The sequence below is a fragment of the Pinus tabuliformis genome, chromosome X, assembly GCF_031772625.1.
Source record: "Pinus tabuliformis cultivar Carrire ecotype Pingquan chromosome X, CPIR1, whole genome shotgun sequence".
In the NCBI taxonomy this organism is placed as follows: Eukaryota; Viridiplantae; Streptophyta; class Pinopsida; order Pinales; family Pinaceae; genus Pinus; species Pinus tabuliformis.
The window spans coordinates 728,055,247-728,071,584 of NC_142308.1; positions in this window are offsets into that span (position 1 = coordinate 728,055,247).

Consider the following 16,338-nt stretch of genomic DNA (forward strand, 5'->3'; position numbering starts at 1 on the left):
CAGCAACCACGGGAAGTTTCTTGTCAAAAGCTCCTTTTTCAACCTCAACAGTGAAACGGTAAAAATGACATGGTAAAAGGTCTTTTTATAGGTTTTTTGGATGAATTTGTTCATTTTTCACCATGAAAAGATGTTTTTTGATGTATTTTTGCCTATCTTAAACAGGTATGAGTAATGTGTTGTTTTTGTGCAGGACAAAGGGATTTAGAGGGAAAATTGTCATTTTTCACGAACCAAAATATCAGAGTCATCTTTTAAGCCCTTTTCTGACTCCTAAAATATGAAAAGATTGCCGAGCGTTTCTTTTACACTCGTTAAAACGGAATTAAAAGACGGTCCCCTTATAGCTCTTTTCTGACCGTAAAATCAGGAAAAGATTGTCGGGTTTTTGTCGTTTCAAACTCAATACGGAAATAAAACGACGTGTCCTTGATCGCTTTTTACTTTTCAGGTCAGTGGCACTAATTATGAAAGTACTCCTTGGTCGCAAGATCAAGCGGTTCCCCCAGGTATTATTTTATACTTTTTCGGGCTTGAGGGACACAAATCTACGAAAAAGTTCAACTTGGAGTCTTCTTAAGTTTTTCAGACTCTCTAAAATTGAAAAACACCGAGTTTCTCCTATACTGGGCTCGTTAAACATTTCACAGTAAAGGACCTGTTCAATTACAAACAGGAACGAACCACTCCTTCCTAGGGTTCGAATCAAAACTAGGTTGGACTCATCCGAAGGATGAGCTTATAATCAAGCATATGTTATCCTCCTCAAGCTTGTTAAAAATAAAGAGGTACTTGCCAGAAATGGTGGGGGAAAAGAGAGAAGAATGAACCTGTTTGTTACCTTTTGTCTCAAAAGAAACTTTATTACCACTCTTGAACACGACACTTTTCATTCACCTGGGTTGGGAAATCTTTTACCTCACAGTTGATCAAACCACTTTGAAAGTCTTTAACCGAGTTCCGGGGATTAACTTTGAGTTATTCGTCACCAAGCCATCTGTCGTGTCATTATGTGTTCAAGAGGTCTGCAAGCAAAACTTTCATCTGCAAAATACTTGTCATCCATTTGACCATCCCTGAGTCAGTCCTTACAGCAACACTTCTTCAACTTGAACAATGATTTCGTGTTGCGGGCTTGCCTGCAACGGGTCGCTTTCTATCGACATCAGCACATTATCTAGAGAGATGACTTAGAAATCGTCAGTACCTTGAAGTCTGCATGCATCAATGGCAGGTTTCTCGCCTTTGACGTCAGTTTACATCATTGACTTTCGATCGAAGGATTCCGTGAAATGTTCGACATCAACTCATTCATTCACATCTCATGGATTGTACTGGGTACTTTGAGAACCATTGACATTACTGGTGGTCTCTCTCACGCTTGTTAACAGTTTACATCATCGACTGGTAATCAAGTGGTTTCTACCATGTTCGACATCAACTCATTTATTCGCATGGCTAGAATCGTACCAATTCGGGAAGTAGAAATGAAGACCCTGCATCTAGTTTCCACCATCCAGGCTGCGAGGAGTTTTGTATTCATTATCTAAGTAGACTAATCATAAACAGATGGCTGCGTCCATACTGTGTCTACAAAAGTCTATGATTATGATGTACTGCAAGATCATTCCTGTATCAGAGTAGTTAGTCTGTTAGTTAAAGTTTTTATCTAAGTATGGGAATGCCTACCTCGGTGATGATATAATCTTATACATGTATTTTGTGTTGAAAATTGCAGGTTCTGACCAGGCTCTCCGCGGGATAATCCTTGAAATGATAAAGCACTTCACCCTTCCTAGATTTTACAAACCCTAATCTATTCCAGGCTTCGCACTTTAGGGGGCAATCTGTTACACTAAAAAATGTCACCATGACTATTTACAGTTAGTATGGCTCAATCAACAGTCATGCTACCCTCTTAGGCAAGTCTTATGCCTCTGCTCTCCATGTCAAACTCCAAAAAGAGAGAAAGTCTTGTATAAATGTATTTATCTCTGGGGACGCAGGTTCTCTCAAACTTACCTGCGGGGACGCTCTCTATGTTCACAAAAACTGCGTCTTTGGGCGCTCTGTATGTAAAGGGACAGGTGCGTCCCCCTGTAAAAGTTAGAATGCGCAAGTTTCATCTTTAAAAAGTTACTTGTGGTTATTTCTAGAGCATTCTAGAAGGTTGTTCGACGTGTATTGGGCACCTTCAGATGGTTCATGCACTCCTATCAAAGAGGAACTTATCCCATCAATAAGGGAGCTATCCCACCCAAAGAGGGGATTATCCCATTGATGGTGGACCTGATTAACCTCCTCTTGAGCACTATAAATAAAGGCATTGGGCCAGAAGGAGGAGAGGTTAGAGCTATACATTTTCTAAGGGTAAATTCTGCAGGAATTAGGACTCCCATTTAGAAGCTTGTGAGGAGAGATTGCCATCTTTACTTGCTCTATTTGGAAGTGGGTGTGCTTTGTCAAAGTAAAGGAGGACTCTTGAAGGACCCTGGGAAGGACTTGCACAACACCAAGGCTCAGGTTGTATTTGTTCTTTTGTTACCTATTAATGCAAATGAGTCCATTCTTCTCAATAACTTGTTGTTTATGAGTTATTTCATGTGCTCCTTGGTCTACATGTTGAATATGCTTTGTTTTATGTTATAATCAGGTGCTATTTAATTGTTTGACTGTTGGTGATTGCAGGTTTTGGAGAAAAGGAGGAGCTCATCCAGATCAACAAAGCTTGGACTTCTACAATAGCGTTTGGACAAAGGTAAGAACAAAACACTTGATATCTCATATTATAATGCATGTTTAGAGAAGGATAGATCTTGTTTGTCTTGTTTGTCACTAGAGAGTCTTAGGCTCCTAGGGAGGTTGGTTGTGTCCGCACAATCGACTCTTTCCGCCTGACAGATATAAGGTGGAAACCCAATGTGGGTGAAAACCACCTGCTGCAATATGTCTCTATCTTCTTTCAATTAGAAACTTCTTTTACAAGGATTTTGTATTGGTGCAGTCCTTTACTAGTACGCAGGCTGCAACTTGCAGAGAGCTACAACTCTCTCTCGTTTTCCAGTCTCTCCTAGAAGGGAGCTACAACCCCCTTTGCTCTTTTACTTCTATAGGGACCACGTTTCATTAATTTTCAAGCTGGATCCAAGAAGATCAAATAATCATCAAGTACATGAAAATCACCCAATCTCCTTATACAATCAACCAATGAATCACCCAACTTCTCAGAATGCTGTAAACAGAAAAGTAATACCAGAAATCTAAACCCAGAACTCTGCAGCAATAGATAAAAGACAACCAACAAAAGTTTCAAGATAGGTCTGCAACTTCACCAATAGTGGCCTGCGAATACCTACGGCTATTCTGTGTCTAAACTGCGCAGATCCGCACCTGGTCGGTCTACTGCTCTGCGTATCTCTGCACCACTCATTCTGCTGCCCTGCGTACCTCTACTCAGATCCGCACCTGCACTGCCCGCCTGACAGCGTACCTCCGCGACTTGTTCTTTTGTTTCCCTGCGTACCTCTGCACTGCGCCTTCTCCTGCATTGCGTACCTCGCACTGCGCCTTCTGTTGCACTGCGTACCCCCGCACTACGCCTTCTCCTGCGCTGCGTACCCCCGCACTCACGTCGTGGATCGCCTGCGAACCTCTGATTAGGGCCAAATTAACAGTCCTCCAATGTGCCACAGTGAGTCAGATCCACAGATCTAATCATGCGCCCGAGAGATCACGACTTATCAATAGATTTGCCTTAAATTTTCTCCTTGATTTAGATCTAGCTTTTAAAACCAATCACCCAAACTTTCAGATCTTAAGATATTCAAATTTCACAAGTGTCTAGCCAAGTGATCTCTTTTCCTTTTTATAGGCAAGCCCTTATTCAAACCATGGGACAAAACCATCGAAAACCAATACAAGGGATGCAAACAGGGGTTCAAATAATTTAGATCCTAAACCACGGGCCAAAACCATAGGATCATGAACGACGGGCTAAATACCAAGGACCAAACATAAGAAACCCCATGTGAGAGTGCTTCTCTGCATTGGAGTGAGTGAACTGGGGGACCGCACCTTATGAACGGATAACCTGCGGGTATGTCTGCACTTCCTGGACGGTGAACCTGCGGGTCCGCACCTTTTGTACGATGCACCTGCGAACCTCTTATTTTCATCATTTTGAGAGCCTGAACATAATTTTGCCACTTGAGTGAGTTGCCATCAAGTACAACACCTATACCATGGAGCCAAATCAGAATCATAATGCCAAAAATCTCCCCCTTTGGACTTGATGGCAACCTCAAGATCCTCAACGTCATTCTCCCCCTTTGACATCAAGGGCAAAGGGTTATGCTCCCCCTGACTATAAACTAGATCTACAAAAGGAAAGAAATTTCTTCAAGAAGAACCATAATCCGCCAAACACCATAATTGACCATGAAAGAGATAGAGACATATTGCAGCACTATTCGGATCAGCATCCATGATCTCCTTCTGTACTTCCTCCAAGATCTTCTACCATAATGCCAACAATGCATTATATGCTCCCCCTGAACCTGTGCCATTCGATCTTCGACCAATCCGCAACCCAGCAAATGTACGCGTATACCCCATATGAAACTTGCGTACAACCAAAAATCTCTGAAACATATGAGATTCAACAACAGGATGATGCATCAACAACCCCCACCTTTTTCCTAAGGTATTCAAAGGTCTCCCTGGGCAATGCTTTGGTGAGTATATCAGCAACTTGTTCCTTAGAAGGAACATACTCCAACTTGACCTTTTGTTCAAGCACTTGTTCCCTCAGAAAGTGATACTTGATCGGTATGTGCTTGGTCTTTGAATGCACGACTGGGTTCTTTGAAATGCTGACTGCACTTGTATTATCACATAAGATGGAGATAGGTGGAGTACAAGTGATCTAAAAATCCTGCAAGGTCTGCATCATCCAAAGGAGTTGAGTGCAGCAAAATGCAGCAGCCACATATTCCGCTTCAACTGTAGATAAAGCAATCGAACTCTATTTCTTGCTGAACCAAGATACTAATCTGGAACCCATAAAGAATGCACCACCACTTGTGCTCTTCCTGTCATCCACGCTTCTGACCCAATCTGCACCTTTATAAGCATGAAGTGTGAGATCTGTATCTCTAGGATACCATAAACCATAGTTTTGAGTTCCTTGAAGGTACTTGAAAATTCTCTTCACTGCCTGAAGATGAGTTTCCTTTGGATTTGCCTGAAATCTTCCAACTATTCCCACTGCATGCATGATGTCTGGTCAGGTACCTGTCAAATAAAGAAGACTTCCAATCATAGATCTGTAGGTTGGTTGATGCACTGCTGCTGATTCATCATTTGCACTGAGGCTACATCATATGACCATGGGGTTACATATTGGTTTTGCATCTTCCATGCCATATTTCTTCAAAATCTTCTTGAGATACTTGGTTTGAGACAAGAATATCCCGCCTTCATTTTGTTGGATTTGCAGTCCAAGAAAATATGTCAGTTCTCCAGGGAAAGACATTTCGAATTCTTTCTACATCACCAAGGCAAAGCTTTGACTCATAGCTTCTTCATTGCTGCCAAACATAATATCATCTACATACACAACAAATATTAGTAATTTGTCATTTTCAATTTTTATATAAAGATTGCTATCTGCTGATCCCTTTGAAAAACCTTGTTGATGAAGATATTTGTCCAAGCGGTAGTACCAAGCCCTTGGAGCTTGTTTAAGACCATAGAGAGCCTTTTTTAGTTTGCATACAAGATTTGGATCATTCCTAAGGATGAACCCATCTAGTTGCTCAATGTACACTTCTTCTTCTAAGTCTCCATTCAGAGAGGCTGATTTTACGTCCATTTGAAATACTTTGAACTTCTGAAAGCTTGAGAGAGCAAGGAACATTTGGATGGCCTCAAGTCTAGCAACGGGAGAAAAAGTTTCTTCAAAGTCTATTCCTTCTTGTTGAGCATACCCTTTACAAACAAGTCTGGCCTTGTTTCTAATTACTTCCCCATTTTCATTCAACTTATTTTTGAAGATCCATTTTTTCCCTATGACATTCTTATCTTTTGGTCTAGGAACCAACTCCCAAGTGTTGTTCTTTTTGATCTTCTCAAGTTCTTCATCCATTGCCTTGACCTAGCATTCATCTTTGCATGCCTCTCTTACATTTTGTGGTTCAGTGGAGGAGAGTAATGCCAAATAGCTTGAGGCTTCTGCAATTGTTCTTCTTGTTTGTACACCTGCCTCTTTCTGCCCCAAAATCTGAGATTCTGGATGATTCTTCTGAATGTACCTAGATGGAGTCTTCTCTTCTATCCTTATCTATTGCTCTGGTGCCTCTTGAGGTTCTTCTTCATCATCAATCTGATTTGGAGAGTAGTCTTCATCTTCTTCGATATTTTCATAATTTACTTGCCTAGGAATGTATCCTTTTTCGTCAACCACTACATCAATGTTGTCAACAATTCTTCCAAGTCTTTTATTGTAACACTTATATGCTTTGCTGTGGGGAGAATAACCAAGGAGAATGCCTTCATCTGCTCTAGGTTCAAGTTTACCAAGTTGTTCATCATTATTCTTAATATAGCATTTTCTTCCAAAAATTTTGAAATGCTTTACCGATGGAGTCTCACCATACCAGAGCTCATGAGGAGTTTGAGTGCTGTTCACTCAAACATTTGTTTTGTTGAGAATAACAATCGCAGCAAAAGCAACTTCACCCCAAAAGGTTGCGGGAGTCCCAAACTCATCAAGCATAGCACAAGCCATTTTTTGGACTGTTCTATTCATCCTTTCCACCACTCCATCTTGCTGAGGAGTCCTAGCTATAGAGAATTCCCTTCTTATTCCATGTTCTTCACAGAAATCGAAAAATTCATTTGAGGTAAACTCCCCACCTCTATCGGACCTGAGGCACTTAATTTTGTGATCTGATTCATTTTCAGCCAAGGCTTTGAAAGATTTGAATTTTTTGAATGCTTCATCCTTGTGTTTCATAAGTACCAACCAAACCATCCTAGAGAAGTCGTCAATGAATAATATAAAGTATTCTTCTCCTTGAGGTGACCTTGTCCTAACTGGACCACATACATCTGTATGGACTAGTTCAAGAGGCCTGCTGGCCGATCCTTCCTTCTCAGGGAAGTTAGTTCTGGTTTGCTTACCAAACTGACATGATTTGCATATGGTGTTGTCTGGAATTTTGATATCTAGAAGACCATGAACTGCTTGGTATTTGCATGCTTTCCTTATTTGTGAAAAGCTTAGATGCCCCAACCTTCGGTGCCATAACCAATACTCATTATCTTTGCTCAAATAGTATTGTTGTTGTCCTTCTTCAAATATGTATAGATTATTTGGAGTTCTTCTGCCTTTGATCACTGTTTTTCCTGTATCAAGATCATGAACTCTACATCCATTTGATCGAAATATTACCTTTGTTCCTTGATCACACGTCTGATTGACACTTAGTAGATTATGCTTCAAGCCATCAACATATAAAACATTTCCAGCTTTGACCTTTTCTTTCAACTAAGCATTGCCTTTTCCTTTTATGGCTGTAGGGGTATCATTTCCAAAAGAAACTTTCTTTCCCTTTTCTAAAGCAGTATATGATTCAAGTTTTTCTTTATCACCTATCATATGCTTCAAACATTTGCTGTCGATGTACCATAGATTTTCTTGTCCTTCTGCATAAAATGCTATCCCACATCTTTCTGTTTGTGGTTCCTTTATTCTCCGTGTTCTAGTGCTTGAGGCTTGTTTCTTTGTCTACCGAAACCTGCTCCTGCATTCAAAATATTCATGACCGAAGTTATTACAAATAGAACGTTCAAGTTCATTTTCAAGGGCAGAAAAGTTGTTATAGGTCCTTTTCGTAATCCTAGTCATACTTCTTTGTTTTTGAGCTTCTCTAGTCATGATTGTCTTATAAGCAACACATTGAGCTGCTTTGTGACTGAAGTTATGGAAATAGAAACATTGGCCATTGAAGAAACTTCTGCGATTATCAAATCTACCAGCCAAATGATTGTAATTTCTATTGTCATGCATTCTTGAAGCAAATTGAGAAGTTTTTACTTGTGGCTGGTTGTAGCTTTTGTGCACCCTTAAGATGGATTGCCCCTAGTTTACCTGGTAGTCTTTGTTTTTTCTTGATGTAATTCATCCCTGCCTTACCTAGTGATCTCCATTGGGCTTTTGCTCATTCCTCCTTGCTGCATCAAGATAACTCTTTGAGGTGGATGCTTGAGATGTTTCTCCGTTATAACCCAGACCTGTCTTGATTAGTGGAGAACGCTGTACATTGATAATCTCATCCAGAGTTTCAGATCCTTTAACAAATTTAAGATTAAGAGCCTTTGTTTTCTCAATTTCTTTTCTAAGGCCAACAATTTCACATTCTAACTTCTCAAGAGATTTTTCTTTTTCATCAAGTTGGAATTGCAGAGTATCAATGATCATATCTTTTTCTTCTAAACATATTTTGAGTCTAGAAATCTCTTCATAAAGACCATCTACATCTATAGCGTCCATGTAATCATCATCTTCAAAGGCCATTAAAAGTTTATAATCATTACCTCGTTCATCTTCGTCACTATTTGATAGGCCATCACTCTCTTCATGAGTGTAGTAACTTTTCTTAGTTGCATTCTGTTTCTTGTTCCATCTAACAGGTTCCTTCCCTTTGTCAATCTTATCCTTGTGAGGACATTTGGCAGCATAGTGACCGACTCTTCCACAAGCAAAGAATTTGAAAGGTAACTTACCTCGGAAATGACCAGTACCCCGTTGAAGATTTTTGACAAAATTTGATTCTTCTTCTTCTTCTGACACATGTCCTGACTCATAGTACTCTCCTTTTCCTGAAGCCTCGAAGGCAGCTTCTCTCCTGTCTGATGGACCTCCTTTCCTCATTTCATAAGCGGTTAGAATTCCATGCAGCTGTGACATTTAAAGACTTTGTAGATTCTCTTTTTCTTCTATTGTAGAAACTCTAGATTCAAACCTAGGGGACAAAGATCTTAGGACTTTTTCAACCACAATAGCCTCTTTTATTTATTCACCCAAATTTTTCATACAATTAGCAATCTCATCTACACGAAGAAAATAGTTAGCCGCACTTTCATCATTATACATCCTGAGATTTTCATACTGAATTCTAAGGGTTTGAAGTTTTGCTCATTTTACATGATCATCTCCTTCATAGCTCAGAACAATCTTGTCCCATATCTCTTTTGCGGATTTAAATTGCATTACCTTAACAAATTTTGATTGAGATAGGCATCCTAATAGAGTATTAACCACCTTTGCATTTGTTTCATATTTCTTCTTCTTAGCCGGATCTGTAGGAGTTGTTGATGGAAAAGTATACCCTGTATCTATGATATCCCAGACTTTTGTACCAAGAGATAGAAGATAGGCAGTAACTCTTATTTTCCAATAAACGAAGTTTGTCCCATCAAAAATCGGTGGCCTCATTGATGCTTCCCTCTCGTAGTTGCTCATGATGAAAGATCTTTTTTCAAGCGATCAAGCTTCTTCTGAAGAACCTGCTCTGATACCAATTGTTGGAAATAATACTGAGAGGGGGGGGTGAATCAGTATTATCAAATTCTTTTCAATATGCCTTCCAGATTTATACTTTAATTTATTCTTCAGATATTGATCATTAATTTGTATGTCAGTGCCATATAATAATGAACAAGAACAAGAAAAATAGATGAGCACACCAAAGAACACCAGATATAAGGTGGAAACCCAATGTGGGTGAAAACCACCTGCTGCAATATGTCTCTATCTTCTTTCAATTAGAAACTTCTTTTACAAGGATTTTGTACTGGTGCAGTCCTTTACCAGTACGCAGGCTGCAACCTACAGAGAGCTACAACTCTCTCTCATTTTCCAGTCTCTCCTAGAAGGGAGCTACAACCCCCTTTGCTCTTTTACTTCTTTAGGGACCACGTTTCATTAATTTTCAAATTGGATCCAAGAAGATCAAATAATCATCAAGTACATGCAAATCACCCAATCTCCTTATAAAATCAACCAATGAATCACCCAACTTCTCAGAATGCTATAAACATAAAAGTAATACCAGAAATCTAAACCCAGAATCTACAGCAATAGATAAAAGACAGCCAACAAATGTTTCAAGATAGGTCCGCAACTTCACTAATAGTGGCCTACGAATACCCGCAGCTCTTCTGTGTCTAAACTGCATAGATCCGCACCTGGTTGGTCTACTACTCTGCATATCTCCACACCACTTGTTTTGTTGCCCTGCGTACCTCTGCTCAGATCCACACCTGCACTGCCCGCCTGATAGCGTACCTTCGCGACTTGTTCTTCTATTTCCCTGCGTACCTCCACACTGCGCCTTCTCCTGTGCTGCATACCTCGCACTGCGCCTTCTGCTGTGCTGCATACCCCCGCACTGCACCTTCTCCTGCGCTGCGTACCCCCGCACTCACGCCGTGGATCACCTGCGAACATCTGATTAGGGCCAAATTAATAGTCCTCCAATGTGCCACAGTCAGTCAGATCCATAGATCTGATCATGTGCCCGAGAGATCACGACTTATCAATAGATTCGCCTTAAATTTTCTCCTTGATTTAGATCTAGCTTTTAAAACCAATAAACCAAACTTTCAGATCTTAAGATATTCAAATTTCACAAGTGCCTAGCAAAGTGATCTCTTTTCCTTTTTATAGGCAAGCCCTTATTCAAACCATGGGACAAAACCATCGAAAACTAATACAAGCGATCCAAACAGGGGTTCAAATAATTTAGATCTTAAACCACGGGCCAAAACCATAGGATCATGAACAATGGGTTATATACCAAGGGCCAAACATAAGAAACCCCACGTGAGCGCACTTCTCTCCATTGGAGTGAGTGAACTGGGGGACCGCACCTTATGAACGGATAACCTGCGGGTATGTTTACACTTCCTGGATGGTGAACCTGCTCGTCCGCACCTTTTGAACGATGCCCATGCGAACCTCTTCTTGTCATCATTTTGAGAGCTTGAACAGAATTTTGCCACTTGAGTGAGTTGCCATCAAGTACAACACTTGTACCATGGAGCCAAACCAGAATCATAATGCCAACATAGGGGGTGCATGTGGATCCAGCCAAGATCCAAGTCATTTGGTATTGACCATCTCCAACCACTCTAATAGAGCTCTGCAACTTCCTGGGTCTTGCCAACTTCTACTGCAGGTTTATGTTGGGATTTTATCATATCACTTGCGCTTGAGTCAAGTCAGCAAGGGAGGAGTGAAAGAAAAATTATTTTGGTCTGAATCTCAACATAAGGCATTCATAGCATTGAAACATCACCTTTGCTCGACACCAATTCTCACATTACAAGACTTGAAACAACCATTTGAGATCAAGACAGATGTCTCTAACTATGCTATTGGGGCATTCCTTACTCAACATGGGCATTCAGTGGCATATCACAGTGAGACACTTTCAGACACAATTCAGAAGTATCCCACTTATGACAAAGAGATGTATTCTATTTTGTAGGCCTACTGAAAATGGAAGCATTACATTTTGGGGAAGGAAACGGTCATCCACAAAGACCAATGGGCCCTAAAGTTCATACACACATAGGGGAAGTTGCAGAATGATCACCATCAGACGCGGTCCACATACCTGCAACAATTCCATTTGAATATCAAGTATAAGAAGGGCAACACCAATAAGGTTGCATATTTTCTCAGTCAACCACCGATCATGGCGTTAACAACTGTGCTCAACTCTTGTGGGCACGAGACTTCTGATTGGCCACTTCTCTACAAAAGCAACCTAGAATTTGGCCACAGATACCAGACACTCTTGGAGTGGTAGAATGTTTTAGATTTTCACCTCCAGGATGCCTGGCTATGCCACTTGGGTAACCTTTGTGTTCCTTCAAGAGAGTGTGCCAAGATGACTTGGGAAGCACACTAAAATTGGGTTACTGGGCATTTCAGGGTCAAGAAAATGGTGGAAATACTGCATAAGTATTTCTATTGGCTGAATCTTCAACAGGATGTCAGGAAGTACATCAGATCCTGCACTGCCTGCGCCATTAGCAAACCGAGCATCAAGAAGCAAGGCATCTATACTATCGAGCCTTCCTTGTACTAACCTTGGGAATCCATCTCCATGGATTACATATCGAGCCTTCCTTGTACTAAGCATGGAAATGACTGTGTTTTTGTGGTCATCGACAAGTTCTCAAAGATGACCATTATAGTGACCTGTAAGAAGAATATCACAGTAGAAGCCACTGCTAAACTCTTATTTGAATGAGTATGCGTATACTTTGGGATCCCACAGTCTATCATCTCAATTCGAGACAGTAGGTTCCTCAGTATATTTTGGTCTAGTCTCTGGTCGACACTGGACACCAAACTATCTAAGTCCACAACCTTCCATCCCCAAACTGATGGCCAGACAGAGGTTTTCAACAAGATGATCGTACACATTCTACGCATGTATAACTCAAAGAATCCATGCACATGGGATGAGAGCCTCCCCTATGTTTAGCATAGCTACAACCAAGCCCTCCACAGCTCGACTGGCCACAACCATTTTTAGGTGGGCTTGGGATTCCAGCCATTATGTCCCATTGATGTGGCCATGCCATTTGCAGCTACTCAGGTAGATTCGACTCATGTACAATCCGAAACAGATAAGTAAAACAACTTCATTGAGCACATCCAACATATCTGCCTGCAGGTCCATGAAATTTTGGAGAAATCAAATTCCAAGTACAAGCAATGACATGATCATAATCAGGTGCCACACAAGTTTCAGGTGGGTGAAAAAGTCTAGTTGCATTTGTAGAAGGAACGCCTTACTAGAGCCTATCAGAAAATTATAACACTTTGATATGGTCCTTACAACATTACCAAGGCTATGGGAGACAATTCATTTGAGCTCAACATTCCCTCATTCCTTGGCCTTCAGCTAGTGTCAATGTGGACCGCCTTCGTCCATACTTTCCACCATTACTAGACACATCCAACATTGCAGAATAACTCACACCAACAGAGTGAAATCCAAATTGCATGGAAGAAGTTGGAACTGATTAGATCATGGACACACAGATCAAGCACACTCGCCAGCAGAAGATCCAACTATATCGAGTTGTCAAAGCAGGCCAACTCCTTCACCAGGGCAAGTGGCTCACGAGGGACCAAGTTGAGCAAAAGTTTCCTCATCTCATGGAGGAAACCAATGCAATGGGGGCCATTGCTTCCTAAGGGGGGAGGAATGATCCAAGGGGATATTGGTGGACACTAGAAAATTCCACTTGGATCACCACCATTGTTTCTTTTAGTTTTTTAGTTTCGTTATTTGTAGCACAATTTACTATTTTTGGCATTTTTTTGGGTCTTGAACTTCCGGAGTCATTTTGAGGCCCTAAATGATGTTTTTTGGGAAAACTGGGAACAACATGGGATTAATAATTGATGTTTCTCATCCCAAAGTTGTATTACTCGGATAGATGTTTCTTACGGGGTATTTTTCATGTTAAACAAAGATCGTATGCCAAAGTTATGACCTCGGGAAGTTGATGTACCAATTTACCCAAAACAGGGCTCATAGTTTGGCGCTTCATCTCCCAGGATTAGGGTTTTGGATGTTTATGGTTTTCCATTATTTCTCAACAATAAATAGGCCTTCGAGCCTCATTGTAAGACCTTTTAGAGGCATGTATCCACCACATCTCTCCTCATAGATAAGCTACCATTGCCTGAGCTAGTTTATTTCCATTTCTGTTTGCAAGGATATTTCAATATTTTACAATAATGAAATGAAGTATTATTTCTGTTGCATCTCTGTATTTGTGGTTATCTCTGTAATTTGTTGTGTTCCTGTTTAATTCTGGATCAATAATATATCTTATTCATTCATGGGATGTTCAATCTCAGGCATTTATATTAGGAGCACATCTGCTCGAGAAAAGGTAGAGGACATATATTTTTTGACTTGTTTATTGTTGAGAGGTTCCCTCATCTTCTTCTTAGGTGGAGGAATGGGTGGAGAGAAAGTAAAGGATTACATTACCACTCATTGTAGACCTTGAGCCCAACCAATTAGGGATGGGAAAATCAACATAAAACATGTGATCCTATTTCATTTAGGAACGATCCTATTCATCATTTCAAGATTGGTTGGTAGCTCTACACTTCACATAGCCAACATGTCATACACGTCATGTGCCCTAGAATGTATGGAGCCAACAATTATCAACTGGAGTGAGGGAGTGTTGGTCAACATGAAATAAGAACTGACTAAAGCAAGAAATGGATGATTGAATTTTTTTGGCTATAGTTTGATGTTGATATCATTTTCCTTAGATTGTAAGCCATTGCTACAACCTCAACATATCACACTCGAGCCCATTGATACAAGAGTTCCATAGATGAGGAGGTGGATAGATCTTATGCCCCGATATGTAGGTCCATCGATGATTAGTTTCTCACCAACCTTCTTTAGATGTTTGTGTAGGAAATTCATTATGATAGATGCTTATCCATACACAGGACATACCTTTATGGAGACCCCGAGCTCGTGATTCCTAAGGGTGAGCAGTGAGGTGCTATAGGTACGACATTTCAACCATTTTTTTCCTTTTTTTTTACAATTTTTTTTTGTGTTTTTAAATGTATCCAAGACTAAAATATTGATTTTTTCATGCAGATATTGGGTCCATTCGTCCCATAGGTGCTTCATATCTCGTGTGAGAGACCCACAATAAGCAATAATGGCAGTACAGGTTCTTGCGGTAGGACAAGATGTACTATAATATCTCAATGTAGCCTAGACTTTAGCAGAGGTAGATTGCCACATGGAGGGGTTGACACATGGGATAGATGAAACCACAGTCAACCATATTCTTACGTGACTTCAGAAACACACTATTGGAGTTCCAAGCTATATTGGTAGGCTACTATGCAAGATAACTCATGCAGTGGCATCTTATCATGAGCACTATGATTAGTCTACTAGGAGGTTAATAGCCATATTTTCATGTAGTTTTTTATATGGTAGGCCATGTGACCACAAGTGTCTTGGGCACAAATTTTGTAAAACCAAACATTGATATATAAAACTATGTTTAGTGTTTCCTATGTTTCGATTATTACTTTCATTGGATGTTATATGTATTGGAATTTATTTACATATGTTGCAAATGTCTATATAACACATGATTAGCCAATGTATCTGTCAACATGTTTATATTTCTAGAAATATGTTGATATTCGATGAAATCAAAGTGTCCTTCTAGAAGAAAAACCCTCAAGAGCATGCGATGAATAATTGGACTTCTAACCGAATGGACATTAGACAATTGAAGTACTACAAGCTATGAGATAAGTCTGATGAATAAACGATGGATACCATGTGTAATAATATCATACAAAAGATTTACCACTGCACTATACTCAACGATGTTATTGGTGGAGAAACCAATACACATCCATCATAGACTCACTAACTCACCATTTGGAGAAAATATAGCCCATGTTGTGGAGGATAGGTTCTGAGTACTATGACTAGCACCATCAATAGAACCAACATATGGTTTAGAGGATGCCAACATCTATAAACCAAACGTAAATGGAATGAACAAAAACCATAGGAAACTTTGAAGAGACACACTACAAACACTCTCAACACACCAATATACAGTATGTACATATTGTGCTATACAAAAATCAAGCATAGTATCTTTTTAGGTAAAACCCATTTCTAGGTTGTGCTAGTCGAACTCCATCAAAATCAACTAGCTCATAGGCCCCTTTTGCAAGAAAAATCTTGAACATATATGGAACTAGCCACATTGGTTGGAACTTAATTGATCCTAATTTATCTTATTCTTGTTCGTAAAGAAGGACAAGGTCTCCTTCCAACAAGACACAAGGCTTAACATTTTTGTCATAATGCACCTTGAACCGTTTTTTATAAGCTTCATTATCCATTACGGCAACTTCCTAAGTCTCATCTAAGTGCATCATATGTAAGAGATGTTCCTCTTCTATGAAAGTATTAGGAATAATTTAAACAACAATTTTCAGTATAGAATCTCATATGCAATTGGATGGATAGCTTCCAGACCATAAACCAATTGAAATGGTGTAAATCTAGTATCAGTCCTAATGGAGGTTCAGTATGACCACAAGGAAACATAAAGAAGCAGATGCCCATCTAATTTACAGAACTCGTATCATGCATTGAAGCATTGTCTTGAGAACTTTATTAATAGCCTCAACTTTCCCATTAAACAATGTAAACTTTGAAACGGGAACTA